This window comes from Salmo salar, chromosome ssa16, assembly GCF_905237065.1.
Source record: "Salmo salar chromosome ssa16, Ssal_v3.1, whole genome shotgun sequence".
NCBI lineage: Eukaryota > Metazoa > Chordata > Actinopteri > Salmoniformes > Salmonidae > Salmo > Salmo salar.
This window is the reverse complement of record NC_059457.1, coordinates 12,532,128-12,544,292: the sequence shown is the minus strand read 5'-3', so window position 1 is coordinate 12,544,292 and position 12,165 is coordinate 12,532,128. Positions and strand designations below refer to the sequence as shown.

Genomic DNA, 12,165 nt, shown 5'->3' with positions numbered 1-12,165 from the left:
AGGCAGTAGGGATGACAATGCGTTATATTGATAAGTGCGTGAATTGGACCATATTGATGTCCTGCCTGAGCATTTGAAATGTAACGAGTACTTTTGGGTGTCAGGAAAAATGTATGGGAGTAAAATGTACACCTTTTCTTTAGGGATGCAGTGGAGTAAAAGTAACAGTTGTCAAAAATATAAAAAAGTACAGATACCGCAAAAAACTATAATCAAAAATACTTTGTATTACTACTTAAGTACTTCACACCACTAGGACTGTGTAACCAAACAGTATTTATACAGTATTCAGAATCCGATAGCATCTCCCAATAAATGCATAAATATTTCAGTGGCACACGTTGAACAGAAATAATACGAGCTAAAGTTGAATAGAACACACAGGCAATGTATGTTTAAAGTGTTAAAAGCTCACCGGAATAGTTAGTCGGTCAGTCGTACGCTCAAATGAGAAACAGACTGTCATTCACTTACATCTGTGTGTCAATTGAAACGAACTTCAAAATGACAGCTGTCCTAATCAAAACGCCTTGTTTTGTCCAGAATAAACAACGTTCCCACCGAGCAATAAACTCCAAGGTATCCAACTTCTATCTCAGTCAGTTGACTATTGAAAATGTTCTCAAGTTGTAGCCGACAAACCGGAGCCGGATAAAGCCTGACGAAGTCTTTAGAGGAGGTGCTACGGAGTAATGACGTCCAATGAGAAGCTGAGCGATAACCTTGGAGCGTAAATTTGCTGCCAAACGAATCCTCTGATCAACTTTCTCCCCTAAGTAGACCTATAAAAGCATGTTGGAACCTAATGCATTTGAGAATAAATGGAGGAATAGTTAATGCATTATGTTGTCTAACATAAAGAAGTTGCACAATTCGTCATGACCGTGTTGACAGTGGTTAACATGTGACAATATATTCCCAAGGCAGCCCCAAATAGTTAACTCCAAGGAGTCATTGTCAATCGACAGGATATACATAATAAGAACGCACTCACACACACGCGCGCGCTCTTCTCCACATTGCAGGGTATTTTATTGCCCTGCGACAGCTATGCTTTTGGAGGACTTCAGTTACAGAGAGCGAACAAACACCCCCCCCTCCCCCCATACTGACATAACACATTAGGGTTTCGGAATGACAAACCAGCCTAATAGTAAAGTGAACCTAGAGGATCAAGTAGCTAACAGTTATAACCTGCCACAATAGCCTATGATAAGCACATCTCCAGGCTGTATCACAACCGGCCGTGATTGGGAGTCCCATTGGGGCTTGGCCAGTGTAGGCCGTATTTGTAAATAAGAATTTGTTTTTAACTGACTTGCCTGGTTAAATAAAATAAAACATCTCAAGACAGGGCCTAAGGGGACTCTGTGAGTGTTTAAGAGTGAGTTATCCCAGGCCCTATGGAAACATATTGTAAAAAAAATATTTTCTATGATAATTTGATTGTGCAAAAAAAAAAGTTTTGGGGTTGAATTTTCAAACTGAATCCGAGACTGATCATATGCCTTTGACTGTACGTCTGGAAAAATAGGATTACATGTCCATCTACAGGACAAAAAGTGCTATTGCAAATCCATAACAACTTGCACAGCACAGCCAACATGGTCAACTTCTCTATCTGCTAGTGGCAGCTGGTGGGAGGAGCTATAGGAGGATGGGCTCATTGTAATGGCTGGAACAGAGTTAATGGAACGGAGTCAAGCACGTGGTGTCTATATCTTTGATGTGTTTGACACCGTTCCATTTACTCTGTTTCAACCATTACAATGAGCCCATTCTCCTCTAGCTCCTCCCACCAGCCTCCACTGCTCTATGCGTTAAATGCTACAAATATTATTATTATAAAAAATATATATTTTATTTTTATTATTATAAAATGTCAAATTACAAGTGAATAACAAAAAAACATAGGACATCACCTTATGTATTTTCTCTGAAGAAACATAAAATAACATTATAATAACATTATGAATGTATTATTATGTATGATATTTCTTATCCAGCAGGGGGCAACCTTCTAACATAAATTGTGCATCTATCTTGACAAGTTCTCCAAAACACAAATGCGATTTCATTAATTGAGTAAGTCCTGAAAGTATTGCTTTGCATATAGAATTCAATTCTTTATAATGTATTGGTAAGCTATATGTTTCTGAGAACTTTCTATACCGCCCGAACAGATCCACAGATGATGCTATCTCTATTGCACTCCACACTGCCCTTTCCAACCTGGACAAAAGGAACACCTACGTGAGAATGCTACATTGACTACAGCTCAGCGTTCAACACCCCAGAGCCCTCAAAGCTCATCAATAAGCTAAGGACCCTGGGACTAAACACCCCTCTCTGCAACTGGATCCTGGACTTCCTGACGGTCTGCCCCCAGGTGGTAAGGGTAGGCAACAACACATCTGCCACGCAGCTCCTCAACAATGGCCCCTGAGGGGTGTGTGCTCAGTCCCCTCCTGTACTTCCTGTTCACCCATGACTGTATACTATACTATCTATTGCATCTTAGGCTATGCCGCTCTGACATTACTCATCCACATATTTATATATTCTCATTCAATACCTTTACTTAGATTGTGTGTATTAGGTATTTGTTGTGAAATTGTTAGATATTGCTTGTTAGATATTGCTGCACTGTCAGAATTAGAAGCATAAGCTTTTCGCTACACTCACAATGACATCTGCTAAACACGTGTATGTGACCAATAAAATTTGATTTGATTTAACTCTATGGCCAGGCATGACTTCAACACCATCATTAAGTTTGTTGACGACACAACAGTGGTAGGCCTGATCACCGACAACGATGAGACAACCTATAGGGAGGAAGTCAGAGACCTGGCCGTGTGGTACCAGGATAACAACCTCTCCCTCAACATGATCAAGACAAAGGAGATGATTGTGGACTACAGGAAAAGCAGGACAGAGTACGCCCCCATTCTCATCGACGGGGCTATAGTGGAGGAGGTTGAGAGCTTCAAGTTCCTTGGTGTCCACATAACCAACAAACTATCATGGTCCAAATACACCAAGGCAGTTGTGAAGAGGGCACGACAAAGCCTATTCCCCCTCAGGAGACTGAAAAGATTTGGCATGGGCCCTTAGATCCTCAAAAAGTTCTACAGCTACACCATCGAGAGCATCCTGACTGGTTGCATCACTGCCTGGTATGGCAGTGATGCCCCACCCACCCCCTCTTTTACACTGCTGCTAGTTGTCGTGGAAAATTGCAAGATTATGTTATAATGCTTGTATTGCATAATATGTTTATGTGATATACGTGTCTATTAGAATGTATTTCTAATAGACTCTAGTGTTGGCAGTTGCATTTCTTCCCTCAGCTGGGGCTCAGTCACTTGGGGCCCAGAGAGGAGAGAGGTCAGGCTTGTCTTTCACATATCCCTGGTGCTATGCAGAATATAAGAAAGGGAAGAGGACAGGATGGAACATTGTCTTCATATGTGAATGTATCTGTTAAACCATGTGAAGGGATGGCGTGATTAATGAGGAACCAATTACTTGTCTCCACAATGTCTTGCGCAAGTCACTCCCTCCTTTGGCATTGGGGGAAGGTGTATGGCAGTGTCTGGAACCATTGTATGTCCTCTCTGATGTTGCACTTATCCTGGGATAGTGTATGACCTAGAGGCTCACTCCCCTCAGTGAGCTTGTCCAGGAGTGGGGTCAAGAGGGCGTTTACTTGAGATGGGAGTATCTAGAGTTGACAATTGATTTATGCCATTGGATGAGATGGTGTTTTTGTGCTATGAAGTACCAGGAACGGGATTAGAACCTCGTCTTAGGGACCAAACTGAACAATAATTTATACCGAATGCTATCTGGCTATGGGATACTCCTCTCTCAAGTAAAAGTCTTTCTTTGTGAACTGTTCCTAAGATCTGTGGTTCGTCATGTAGGTTGAGAGGGGTGTATCTTGGCTATAAAAGATCTTTGTACTTTTGTGTTGTCACTTTCAATGGTTCATTAGAAATGGCGCATCATTGAAAGTCAGTGCTAATGCAAAGCTCTTATTATTAAAGATGTAGTTTAAGTATAACTCTGACTGGTGTGTGAAGTTTGTAACTCTCCTCATTTGGTAATGCAGAAATTAGCCACCACATAGTGTCTGGTTATTATCTATGCATAGTCACTTTAACTCTACCTACATGTACATATTACCTCAATTACCTCGACTAACCTGTGCCCCCGCACATTGACTCTGTACCGGTACCCCCTGTATATAGCCTCCCTACTGTTATTTTACTGCTGCTCTTTCATTATTTTTTATTTTTTACTTTTCAATTTTTTACTAAACACTTATTTTTCTTAATACTACATTGTTGGTCAAGGGCTTGTAAGTAAGCATTTCACTGTAAGGTGTACTACACCTGTTGTATTCAGCGCATGTGACAAATACAATTCGATTTGAAGAGAGTATATTTCCTTCTTTGTCAAATAAATCAAGCACAAATATAATATTTCTATCAAATCACTTAGGAAAGAACAAAGACTTGTTTTTAACAACAATATCTTTGTTGTTCCACAGAAGTGCCTGGGTAATCTCATTTGTGTTTTGATGGGTAATTTTGCTGGAGAATAGTTGCACAAAAATTGAAGACCACCCAATTTCATAAAAATATGACAGGGAATGAAGTACCATATAGTTTTAGAGCTAAGCATACATCTTTTTATCCAGGTATTGTTGTAAAAAGGTATTGTTGTAAAAAGGTATTCTAGTACTTCAAGCCCGCCATCAGCTCTTTGGTTTGATATTACAGACTTCTTAAGTTTGCATTGTTTATTTTTCCATATAAAGTCTAGGAAAGTGTTGTTGATATCCTTGCTGGTTTGATCAGCTACAAATAGGGATATAGCAGGGTAGACAAAACGTGACAGACCCTCTGCTTTGGACAATAAAACCCTTCCAATAATAGAGAGGTCACGCTGGTGCCAATTATTAAAGATGGATTTTGTTTTCTTTCATCTCTGAGAGAAATTGAGATGTTGACGGACAATATGTTTTTTCGCCATGGGCACCCCTAAGTATTTCACATTATCTTTCACTGGAATATTCTCAACAGATTGGTAATTTGAGTTATGCAGGGACAATATTTCGCATTTATTTGAAATACCTTTTAATTCAGGGTTGTTTAAAATGCTAATAGATAGTAATTCTATAACTAAAAGGAATAAGAAAGCTGAAATAGGGCAACCCTGGCGTACACTACGGTGAATATTAAATATTTTAGATTACAATTAATCGTAATAGAACTATTAATATCTTTATAAAACATATTGATAACAGAGACAAAGCTAGTCCCGAAACCAAAAGTGTACAAAGAATGTATTAGGAATTTGTGTTAAATTGTATCAAATGCTTTACAAAAGTCAAGGAGTAATATAATAGCCTTGAAGTACACTGTATCAGTGTAATCAATCAAGTTGAAAACAAACATAATGTTACAGCTGGTGTGGTGACCTTTCATGAAACCAGTTTGGGTTTCATTAATAAGGTGGTTTAGGCCCATTTTAAGTATATTAGCATATGCTAAAGTTATCAATTTATAATCTGTTTAATAATGTAATAGGTCTCCAATTATCTATGAAAATTGGATCTTTATCAGGTTTTGGTATTAAGGAAATAACCCCGTGTTTCATGTTAGTAATCATCTCACCCGTAGCTAGGCATTCTTGGAACATGTTGAATACTGGTCCTTCTAAATGTTCCCAAAAGTGTAAATAAAATTCCACAGAAATACCATATGTTCCAGGTACTTTGCCCTTCTTCATAGATCTAAGACCATCTCGAATCTCTCCTATAGAAAACTCCAATCTAATTGGAACATGACCCTGTTTTTATAAAATGTTCACATTCAATCACATGAAAATTTGATTTATACAGATTTTCATAGAAAGAATACACAAAGTTAGAGAGGTGTAACGCCCTGGCCATAGAGAGCGGATTTTTGTTCTTTATTTTGGTTAGGCCAGGGTGTTACATTGGGTGGGCGTTCTATGTTCATTTTCTATGTTGTCTGTTTCATTGATTTTGGCCGTGTGGCTTCCAATCAGGCACAGCTGTTGTTGGTTGTTGCTGATTGGGAGTCACACATAAGTGCCTGTTTTTCCATTGGGCTTTTCTGGGTAATTGTTTCTGTTAGATTATTTCCTAACAGGACTGGTTTGCTGTCGTGTTTTTGTTCAGTTTTGTATAGTGTTCTTACTTTAATTAAAATCATGATGAACACTAACTCCCGACAGCTGTTACAAGAGGAGCTTAGGGTCTTTACACAAGGTATTGTCAATATTTAAGGCAGAAAGAGATTTTCTCTTTTAGTTTATTTTTTCAAGAGCAAAAAAATGTTTTTCTCACCCTCCTCAACCCATTGTTCTCTAGATCTAGAAAAGGCCCCTTTCTAAAAGAACACTCAATTTATTCAGAAGCTCATCTTTCAAAAATGTTTGCTTCTTTAGTTCCTTACTGCGTGCCATGTAGGTAGATCTTACTTTGAATTGAAATATTTCCCAGTTACTTCCATGCTTTGGTTCTAAATCATTTGACCTAAACGAGTCTATGATCAAGTTATTTATGCTCTTGTTAAATGACTGGCTCATTTAGGAGTGAATTATTACGTTTTCAGTATCCTCGAATGCCACTGGATTTTCCAGAACATTCTAACTTCAATAATATCATTTTATGATCAGTCAAAGGTGCATGTTTATGACTTACTTCTTGTACATACTGTAAAAGTGGGGGAGAAAAGAGAAACCGATCAATTCTGGATCCGACCATCATTGACCTATTACACCAGGTGCATTCGTTTCAGTTTGTACTAAAGAAGCGCCATGTATCGATCCCTGTCAGTTTACTTCAAAATGAGGTGATGTCACTATTCTGAGCTCTTTGAGCTATTCTAGGTGGAAATCTATCTAAAGAGTTATCAGGTGTTTCATTAAAGTCTCCAGCTATTATAAGCCATGCATTTGTATACTTGTTTGCAGCTCAGGAAGCTCATCAGCAAGATCCAAAAAGAAAGTCTTATTTGAGGTGTAAGAGTTGTACCAATACACATTGCATATAATAAAACAATCATGATCTTTTTAGGGGTGGATCAGCTTAATATTGCGGAAAGAATGTTGCTTCCATCAATGTAATTGTCAGCATCATTTCCAATCCCCCATATATTTTTTGGGTAAATATATATATCCATATACATACACGCATGCATACATATACACATATATACATACACATACCTTTATAGACATACATACTTTTTTTAGAATATACCTTTATTATTCCCTGCAAACCCTACCACCCTGTCCCCAATTGGAGTAAACTAATAAACAATAACACTTAGGCTTCTACCTTCAGTTTATATATCTTATACACATTTTACAGACACATACATATACACATATATACATACACATACCTTTATAGACATACATACTTTTTTTTAGAATATACCTTTATTATTCCCCGCAAACCCTACCACCCTGTCCCCAATTGGAGTAAACTAATAAACAATAACACTTAGGCTTCTACCTTCAGTTTATATATCTTATACACATTTTACAGACACAATCTATTTTACAATAGTTATATTTTGTTTGTTTTTAGTCCTTCCTATATTTCTGATGTCCATCCAGTTTGATTTCTATTTCACAAATGTTCTGAACCTATATACATTTTACAGATCCCATATGTTTTACATTGGTTATCTTGTTATTAGTTCCACTCTTCAGCTCCATTCAACCCCTCCCATCTATCTCTCAACATCATCCATTTTGGATTTCTATTTGCCATATATTTTTCAACTGTGCAGTGATGCTTCACAAAAGTATTGAACCTGTCTATTCTCAAAGCTTCAACAGATTTGTAAATTTAAAAAAAATCATTTTTTGCTAAAATAATTATTATATTATTGATTGATTGACTATGGCTTTTCAAATCACCCAGTATTGCTATCTGCAGCGTTAGTTCTAGGCAAATGTTGCAACTCTTCAGCCATTTCTGGACCTGTGACCAAAAACCAGCTACATATGGACAATACCAAAATAAATGATCTAATGACTCTGCCTCCTCACAGCAGAATCTGCAGAGCTGGGAAGATTGTATCCCCCATATATATAACATTCTATTGGTTGCAAGAATTTTGTATAGTAATTGAAAAATTCCAAGTTTTGAATCCGGCGTTGTTTTGCGTATCGAAAATCTCTTCCCAACTATTTAGCATTTTATATGGCACAGCTGTCAGTTTTTTGTTCCTTACATGAAATTGGTATATGTTTTTATTTATCACACTTTTCTTTAACTATCTATGTGCTTTAATTCAAAGTATTAAAGTTCCTTACTTTCCCCCCTTCTACTTGCTTCTTCCATTTCTGTGGTAATGCTGCAATTAATTGGTTGTAATTTTGGGTAGAGCAGACATTTCCATATGTCTGTGTTAGCTGCATGTGTGACATCACTCCACCAGTCCTATTTATAATATCATTCACAAAAATTATACCTATTTTAAACATTTCTTCGAAAAATACATTTTTTTAAATAAATTACTATATTTGAATTTAACCACAATATTTGTTGTATTATTTGTTGCAACCAACTTTCTAAGGCTTGTTTAAAAAATAACGACATTTTGGAGATTATTTCCTTTTCAAACAACCGAAAGTGAGCAGGTGTAATCTGAATAAAGGGAAAAAGGCCCTTCTTGAACATAGGATGAGACATTCTTACCAATTTACTAGAGAACCAGTTTGGATTTAAGTATAACTTTTGCATGACTGATGCCTTTAGTGAGAGGTCTAATGCTTTAATATTTCATCATTTCTGCCCTCCAAATTAATATTCTGTCACATCCTGACCAGAAAAGGGGTTATTTGTTATTGTAGTTTGGTCAGGACGTGGCAGGGGGTGTTTGTTTTATGTGGTTCGGGGTTTGTTGGTATATGTGTTTATGTAGAGGGGTGTTTGTTTAGAGTATTCCGAGGTTTTTGGTTATGTTCTATGTTTGTATTTCTATGCGCTATCTATGTTCTGTATTTCTTTGTGTTGGCCTGGTATGGCTCTCAATCAGGAACAGCTGTACATCGTTGTTGCTGATTGGGAGTCATACTTAGGTAGCCCTGTTTTCACCTGTCCTTTGTGGGAAGTTGTTTTTGCGCTGCTGTGTTTAGCCTGCAAGACTGTCAAGCTGTGGTGTGTTTTCTTGTTTTGTTACGTGTTCAAATAAAAGTTAAAATGAGCACTCAACCCGCTGCGCCTTGGTCTACTCAATACGACGGTCGTTACATATTCATTATATAAATAGTACCTTTTAATTTTGTTTGGCTTGCCCGGGATTTGAATACCGAGTATGTCCACATCTCCGTCAGACCATTTAATTAGTAAACTACATGGTAATGTAAAATTTGCATTTTTTTTGTGATCCAATACGTACACTTATCATAATTTGGTTTTAATCCAGAGAGGATAGCAAAAGTATCTAGATCCTCTATGAGGCCGTGGAGAGATTCTAATTGTGGTTTTAAAAGAAAACAAGAATCATCAGCGAACAATCACACCTTAGTTTTTAAGCCACGGATTTCTAATCCCTTAATATTATTGTTTGATCCAATTTTAACTGTTAACATTTCGATGGCAATTATAAATAGATATGCCGATAGTGGACAACCTTGTTTTACTCCTCAAGATAGTTTAAAACTTTCTGAGATGTAGCCATTATTTACTATTTTACACCTAGGGTTACTATACATAATTTTAACCCATTTTATAAGAGATTCCCCAAAACTAAAATATTCTAGGCATTTATATATAAACTCCAGTCGTACTTTATCAAAAGCCTTTTCAAAATCAGCTATGAAAACCAGGCCTGGTGTCCCCGATATTTCATAGTATTCTATTGTTTCCGGTACTTGTCTTATATTATCTCCAATGTATCGTCCATGTAAAAAACCTGTCTGATTAGGATGAATAATATCTGACAATACTTTTTTAAGTATATGCGCCAAGCATTTTGCTAGGATTTTTGCATCACAACACTGGAGTGTAAGAGGTCTCCAATTTTTAAATGGACTGGATCTTTATATATACCATTTGGGTCCTGTTTCAGTAATAATGATATCAGACCTTCTTGTTGCGTGTCTGATAATCTGCCATTTATATAGGAGTGGTTAAAACATGCTATCAAAAAAAGTGTTGTATACTTCCACTGGTATGACATCCAGCCCTGGAGTTTTCCCATCCTTAAAGGCCCCAATTGCATCAAGAAGTTCCTCCTCTGTAATTTGGCCTTCACACGAATCTTTCTGTACAGATGTTAATTTTACATTAATATTAGGGAAAAAATCCATACAATTAGTTTCAGTTAGTGGAGATGGAGGAGACTGAAACGAAAACATATTCTTAAAGTACTTTACTTCCTCTTTCAAAATAATTTGGTGCATTTTTCCCCATATTCCATCCAGTTCGCTTTATTTTTATAATATATTACACTGGATCTTTCTTGAATAAGTTCCTCCATTTCTTTTAGTTTTTCCTCTAACTTATTCTGTGCCTCTATGGTAGTTTCTAATGCTATCTAACTGTACTGTTAGTCCTTCATTTTCCTTTATTAATATGGAATCTTTTGATCTAAATTGCTTTTGTTTTATAGATGAGTACTGAATTGCAAGGCCTCTAAAGGCACACTTAAAAGTGTCCCATACAATAAGGGGATCTGCTCTACATATGTTATGTCTGAAAAAGTCAGTTATAAATTCTTCTGTCCTAGTTATAAACAATTTGTCATCTAGTAGGCTTTGATTAAATTTCCAATATCCTCGCCCATGTGGAAATTCTGTAAGAGTAATATATACTGCTCAAAAAAATAAAGGGAACAATAAAATAACACATCCTAGATCTGAATGAATGAAATAATCTTATTAAATACTTTTTTCTTTTCATAGTTGAATGTGCTGACAACAAAATCACACAAAAATAATCAATGGAAATCCAATTTATCAACCCATGGAGGTCTGGATTTGGAGTCACACTCAAAATTAAAGTGGAAAACCACACTACAGGCTGATCCAACTTTGATGTAATGTCCTTAAAACAAGTCAAAATGAGGCTCAGTAGTGTGTGTGGCCTCCACGTGCCTATATGACCTCCCTACAACGCTTGGGCATGCTCCTGATGAGGTGGCGGATGGTCTCCTGAGGGATCTCCTCCCAGACCTGGACTAAAGCATCCGCCAACTCCTGGACAGTCTGTGGTGCAACGTGGCGTTGGTGGATGGAGCGAGACATGATATCCCAGATGTGCTCAATTGGATTCAGGTCTGGGGAACGGGCGGGCCAGTCCATAGCATCAATGCCTTCCTCTTGCAGGAACTGCTGACACACTCCAGCCACATGAGGTCTAGCATTGTCTTGCATTAGGAGGAACCCAGGGCCAACCGCACCAGCATATGGTCTCACAAGGGGTCTGAGGATCTCATCTCGGTAGCTAATGGCAGTCAGGCTACCTCTGGTGAGCACATGGAGGGCTGTGTGGCCCCCCAAAGAAATGCCACCCCACACCATGACTGACCCACCGCCAAACCGGTCATGCTGGAGGATGTTGCAGGCAGCAGAACGTTCTCCATGGCGTCTCCAGACTCTGTCACGTCTGTCACATGTGCTCAGTGTGAACCTGCTTTCATCTGTGAAGAGCACAGGGCGCCAGTGGCGAATTTGCAAATCTTGGTCTTCTCTGGCAAATGCCAAACGTCCTGCACGGTGTTGGGCTGTAAGCACAACCCCCACCTGTGGACGTCGGGCCCTCATACCACCCTCATGGAGTCTGTTTCTGACCGTTTGAGTAGACACATGCACATTTGTGGCCTGCTGTAGGTCATTTTGCAGGGCTCTGGCAGTGCTCCTCCTGCTCCTCCTTGCACAAAGGTGGAGGTAGCGGTCCTGCTGCTGGGTTGTTGCCCTCCTACGGCCTCCTCCACGTCTCCTGATGTACTGGCCTGTCTCCTGGTAGCGCCTCCATGCTCTGGACACTACGCTGACAGACACAGCAAACCTTCTTGCCACAGCTCGCATTGATGTGCCATCCTGGATGAGCTGCACTACCTGAGCCACTTGTGTGGGTTGTAGACTCCGTCTCATGCTACCACT

At 38.5% G+C, this 12,165-nt stretch overlaps 1 protein-coding gene across 15 annotated transcripts in view; it reads right to left on the bottom strand.

Annotated features, from left to right (window-relative positions):
• Positions 1–694, bottom strand: part of LOC106573205 (protein-methionine sulfoxide oxidase mical2b-like) — a 73,357-nt gene extending 72,663 nt beyond the window's left edge. For 11 of the 15 annotated variants that reach the window (XM_045696965.1, XM_045696967.1, XM_014148021.2 and 8 more), the window contains exon 1: positions 416–686. The gene's annotated coding sequence lies outside the window, so the exon portion shown is untranslated. Of the gene's footprint in view, positions 1–415 lie in introns of all 15 variants that reach the window. The other 4 variants (XM_045696964.1, XM_045696962.1, XM_045696961.1 and 1 more) reach the window with 3 other exon arrangements.
• Between the last annotated feature and the right edge of the window lie 11,471 nt (positions 695–12,165).